This window comes from Ornithodoros turicata, chromosome 8 (assembly GCF_037126465.1).
Source record: "Ornithodoros turicata isolate Travis chromosome 8, ASM3712646v1, whole genome shotgun sequence".
In the NCBI taxonomy this organism is placed as follows: domain Eukaryota; kingdom Metazoa; phylum Arthropoda; class Arachnida; order Ixodida; family Argasidae; genus Ornithodoros; species Ornithodoros turicata.
In genome coordinates this window covers 12965317-12971501 of record NC_088208.1, presented here as the reverse complement: position 1 = coordinate 12971501, position 6185 = coordinate 12965317, and the positions used below count along the sequence as shown (strand labels likewise).

The 6185-nt window shown below is 44.7% G+C and overlaps 1 pseudogene; it reads left to right on the top strand.

The window, feature by feature from the left end:
• The first annotated feature begins 252 nt into the window (after nt 1-252).
• Nucleotides 253-1698, top strand: LOC135367517 (putative nuclease HARBI1; annotated as a pseudogene).
• Nucleotides 1699-6185: the final 4487 nt, after the last annotated feature.

Genomic DNA, 6185 nt, shown 5'->3' with positions numbered 1-6185 from the left:
GACGTCTTGTAGAAATCATCATGCACTGAATGGGTTGCTTTGTTTAACTCGCCAAGATTCATTTTTTCAGGATGATTGTCTCTTGCAAAGATAGAACTACTTCACAAAATACAATGGGTGCTTTTTTTATTCTACCCGGGTAACCCCCGGGTTACGCACCACGTGACCCGAGTGAGATGTCACATGACCTGTGGGTAGGTACCCCCGTTTAGAAATTTTCGCCCATTACTAGTTACGCCCGTCTCAGCGAACATGGCGGCAGAGGCAGACCACGTTTTTGACGAGGACATGTTTGTAGAAGTTGCGGCACTCGTGCTGCTTGACGCATTCGACGAAGCGGAAGATGATGACGAAGGAGGAAAAAGGCATGCATCCAACGAAACAACAGTCGTGCTAAAGCCACCGAAATATGCAATCGAATGGCAAGGGTGAAGGTGACAATCCGCGCTATGCGCAGTATTTGCTGACTTGGCTTTGCTTTATGCACGTTACAGCCGAACGATTCCGAAGGTCGCCCACTATGCCGAAGAAACAGTGCAAGCCATGAGGAAGACACCTTCAAGTCGCACTTTCGACTCCATAGGACAACTGTAGAGAAGATGACAACGCTGTTAGCCCCAACATTAGAATCGGCAACTATTCACCCCGGACGGCCCACGATTCCCGCCATGAAGCAGCTTCTTGTTGTTATCTGGTCGCTGGCGAATTTGGAATCCTTTAGGCAAGTGTATCTGCACGTTACATGGCCTAAGAAGCGAAATACTGCTCAGTTGAGGAATTCTAATGTGATCCTGCTGTTCATACCATACAGGTTTAGTAGTGCCCACTTCGAACAGCAACAGATGAGTATCCTGTCTGTCTAGTGCGAATGCCTTGCCTTGTCTTACTCCAGCTGTTACATGACACTATCATTCACTTGCAGGAGTGTTGGAGACCGCTTCGGTATTGCAAAGTCTACGGTCTTCCATTGCGTTCGGAGGGTTGGTTCGGCTCTCTTGGACATGGCACGTCTCTTCGTTGCCTGGCCTAGCAACTGTCACGATGTGTTACCCATCATACTTGGCTTCCAGGGTAGATCTCGGTTTCCTAAGGTGCTGGGAGCAATTGACGGGTCGCATATAAAAATTACTGCACCTAAGGAGAACGCTTCCTCGTACGTCAACAGGAAGGGTTTTCACTCTGTGGTGCTACAGGCAGTTTGTGATCATGAGATGCAGTTCCTGCACTGTTCAGTTGGTGAGGCAGGCTCAGTGCATGATGCACGCGTGCTTCGCCGTTCTGAGGTGTATGGAATGCTCAACTCAGATCGCTTCCCACTGGACAGTTATCTAGTGGGAGATGCTGCCTATCCCATTGACCCACATCTCTTGACGCCATACAGAAACAATGGTCACTTGAAGGAAAGGAGGTACAATGTGCATCTTTCTAGGGCGAGGGTAACTGTCGAGAGGGCATTCGGACTGCTGAAGGGTCGGTTCCGAAGGCTCTTTCGTGTGGAAACCCGACGACCAGACATAATTGTCACCATCATCATTGTGGCATGTATTTTTCATAATGCATGCATAATGGGATGATACATTTGAGGAGCCACCAGTTGCTGACAGGCAGGATGATACGAGTGTCCCAGAGGACGAAACCCCTCCAGACGTAAGGAGGATTGGCATCCAGAAACGCGAGGATATTGCAAATTCCTTGTAATCGTGTGCTCCATGCGTTTCAACTTGATTACTATGTAAAGGGTGTCTACCAGACTTCACAAACCCTTCCTGGCTTTTGCTGACAATTGGAACAAAACTCCCTGACCATCAGGCATGATGTAACGCTTTACAACCAACGCCGTTCACAAAGCTAAGCAATTTACTGAAAGCAAGCAAAGCATGGTTTTGCTGACACTTTCTGCCTCAACTATACTTTGCCATTATTCAGTTGACCTTTTTTGGCGTCAGTGTTGTGCTCGTCTCCAGGAACAGACGCCGCGTCAGACACCCGCAGACCAGGATGCTGCAGTGAGTGAAAGCTTGGGATCTTCCCTGACTTTCCCGGCCATTTTTCATTTTCCTTTTAATTCTCGGTTGGTAGACATCCTGTTGATTCCGTGTACTAATTTTTTACCAATGTACTTTCAAATCTTTTCACTATTCACTGGCGTTTATTTACTGTACAGTCATGAGAACCATCCAGGACTGTATTCATTGCAAGCATGGTCATTATTTGCACATTGTTGTGTTATTTATTTCATGTATGTACATAGTGCAATGCGACTGCAGGTTGCATTAAATATGACAAAGACAAGTGGAAATGTCATTTTTGCTTTCTGTTTTACTCTTTTTTTGCAAATGCACATCAGTCTTTGGTACATTACCCTGTGCTTCTTGTTTGCCAGAAGCCATTTGTCAGCAGGACAAACGCTTAACGCATTAACTTTTGAGCATATTCATTTGCACTTTCTTCATTTCAAGGTACTCTCTGAACAGCTGATTGAAGGTCCGCAGCTGTTCAACCCTCTCATTTTCTAACCTTAACCATTCTCCAGCATAGCGTACGTTGTTTTTTGCTGTTCGACTCATCTTGCGAGGTGGAGAGACTTCACTACGTGGGGTTTCTGATGTTTGTTCTTGGTCCTCAAGGAGGTGGAGTCCACTAGATGTTGAGGCCAAAGCGGGTGACTGTATCTCGGGCTTCTTCCCAAGAATATCGTGCATAATACTCCAATACTCCCACTTTTGACTGTGTGAAAGTAAAAAGCAGGTGTTGGCATGAAATCAACCTGACTTTATGAAGGAACCTTGAAAAACCCAACAGACGTTCCATTCCCAGTCTTGCTTTTGCTGTCTGCCACTGTTTTGTAGGTTTTCTAAAGATTTTTCCACTTGTCAGAGCACTGGGTGGAAGTCAGCGTGTATCCCTTTTCCGCAAGCAAGTCTGAAGCCCTGAGGTAGAACATAAGAACCTTTGCATCTGTAACATTTCTGGATTGACACTACACCCCTTCTCCAAACGTTTGCACGGCTTAAAGCACAGGTGAGTTCATGTGGTGCACTTACTTGGACCAAAATGCCTTCGTGAACTTCACTGTGCCACTCCTCTCTTCCTCCTCTTGGCAGAGGCTTAGAAGGAACCTTAACTGCCTTATCAGGCCACATGACGCCGTTTAGTCGGCTTGTGTTGTTTTCAGCAGTTTGGGATGGGGAGATGCTCGGCCCATTCGTGCAGGGTTCTCCAAACTCATCTGGTTGGGCAGCAACTACCTCTTGTTGAAGAGGGACCACCTTGGGCGCTGTCAAAATTAAAATTTGTTAAAGAAGCTGAGCAAGCCATTCATGATCTTCAGCTGCAAAGAAGTTTGCAGACGCTTGTCAGCACATGATTCATGTTCTGCTCAGCCGACATTTCTCGTGCAACACCAAAGCATTGTTTGAATACGTGCCCATATTCGTTACGACCCTCTAGAATGCGTGCTTAACTACCACCGAGAAACACAGACGACCATGCGTGGCTGACAGCACGGCTTGCTTCTCGACCGCGCATAAAGCAGACGGCTTATCGTTTGACACGACAGCGACGAGACCGTGGACGATACTGATATGTTCCACAAGGTCTTGTATTCCAAAGCTGGGGGCATCGCAGTATGGGCACTTCAGTGCCTGCACCGCCTGCATGATCGGAATCCGAAAGTTAAAAGACGCGAGACTCTCACTTGAATGGTGTGACGTCATAACCCTTTGCTACCCACCTGCTGAGCTGTGTCAGTGAGAGTATGTACCCAGAGTAACCCTCGAGCGACGAGAGTTGAATTTTCGCCGGTAGGTTATGACGTTGTTTCCGTCACCCTCGATTTTTCGCCCACCCCCGAGTTAACCGGGTAGAATAAAAAAACGCACCCAATGCTCACTGCACCCTAATGTGTATACTCCTCACATATCACACTATAGATACTCTATACAAGGTATTTCAACATTGCAAAATTAAAAGGTTGCACTAATGTCCTCGCAATCAATCAGAATTCAGAGTGAAACGAATCAGAATAAATAATTTATTCAGACTAGATTAACTTAAATACAAATTAGGGCTTAACTTAACTACGGGCACCAAATATCTTGTAAGACAAGCCTTACATATACAGTCAACCCTCGATTTATGAACACCCTCGGTTCCCCGAAAAATGGTTCATAAATCGAGGGATTCATAAATCGAAAATTCCGTTAAGTGAGTACTATCGAGCAAATGGAAGTGTTTCCGAGTTGATATTGTGTTTATAATGCAATATATTGTGTAATTTTGCTTTGGACCATGCCTTCTGCTGTATCAGTCTCACAAAACACAGATGTTAGCGCATTCACACACCATTTATTATGCAATACTAAATAGTTTAATTTTGCTTTGCACCATGCCTTCCGCTGTGTCAATCTTGGAAAGAGGAGGTGTCAGCACATTCGCACTCAACTGGTCTCGGATTTCCTCTGGGGTTTTTAACCTATATTTATTATTCTCTGGGTGACAGCGGACACCTTATTCATGAATTGAAGTCAGGAACACTTTTGCAAAAACCCGTTTGTTGTTCGGATTTCGAGGGGTTATGAACCGAGGGTGCAATACCTCGAAAACGTTTTGTCTGTTCAGGCGTCATTCGTAAGACCACGAATAATCCCTTTGAAGGTTTTTGTTGGCCTCGGTACGATCCGTTCATAAATTGAGGGCAAAAACGCTGGGCAACTCCTAGTTGGTTCCCAAAAATTCCATTCATTATTCGAATATCGAGGTTCATAAAACGAGGGATAATGCATGTAAAATGTTTGGTTCCTCGTGCTAGTGTTCATAAAACGAGGGAATTCATAAATCGAAGGTTCATAAATCGAGGGTGGACTGTACTTTCATCAGTAGTACTGTGCTAGTCGTTCCAATGGATTTCTCATTTGCGCCTGTGGTTTTGGCCTGTTACAGTAGGTTGCCAAATATAGGACTTACACATAGGCATGTAAAGTATGGGAAAGATTTATCACAGTATACATTACAGAGCAATCTCAGTATCATAATATGCGGTGAACAGCGACTCTAAGGTGTTTTAGGAGCCATTGCACCCAGGGGAAATGAATATGCTTCCAGTTTCCTTTAGCACAATCAGTGACAGTGACTTTTGCAGAAGGATACCTACAAATGAATATAGTTAAGCACCAGAGGATGGATAGACTGAAATGAATGCAGAGGCCCTATTCTCGTCACAGAAACCGACCTCGATTGAATATCTTGCCCGTCATGCCTTCTTCCCTTAAAGACCAATGATAGACAAAGACACAAGTAATCAAGGTCGATGACTTTGACGAGAACAGGGCCCAGCTGTCTACTTGAATATGTTATAATATGCTGGTAGTAACACACACCTGTAGACGTTGTGGTTACTGGCATTTTTGACCTCTTCTACTATGGTGTGCTAAAAACAGTAAAAAAAGCATAGTTGAGCATTGTTAGGCGTTTGCTTCCAGAAAAATAGGGACCTCCTGTACTTCTGTTGTGGTATTTACATAATACTGGAACAAGTAACATGCTCGGACTTCAGTGTTCCGTGTGAGTGCAACAGCATGCATTATCTCCATGCCTCAACACTGTACTCTATTTCCGTCACGGAAGAAGAGGCAGCAACAATATTATTATGATGGTTGGGGAGCGGAAGAAGCAAATGGCGGTTTAAGATCAGTTTCATTGCGCCGTTAAGGCAACTCTGGAAACTATACCGACTGACGTGCTGGTTGATATCAGTTAATAATTTATAACTGGTTCGTAGCGATACAACTATGATCATAAGAGACACTGGTTGATATCCTCCCATTGTGTGAGAGCCCATTTCTCCGTTTCTACGCTTTTCCAAATTTCTCCGCTAGTAACGACAACTTAACGAGCTATTGCTCTTGCTGTGCAACTTGACGTGTGTATTACAGAAGACGACATTCATAATAAGCGCTGTCATCACCTACTCCGTATTCCAAGATGCACTATGATGTCCCGCCACCAAAAATATCTCCCTACCTTCGATTGGTACACGGATTTTATCCAACAATATATCAATACATGTTGATGTCATTCCCTTCAACGATGTTTTCTGTACGCTGGAGTTCATAATATCCACTGCCGCATTTTTCGTGTCCTTCGCCACACGTTATTTGTTTACTTTACTCGCGACGCAATTACAA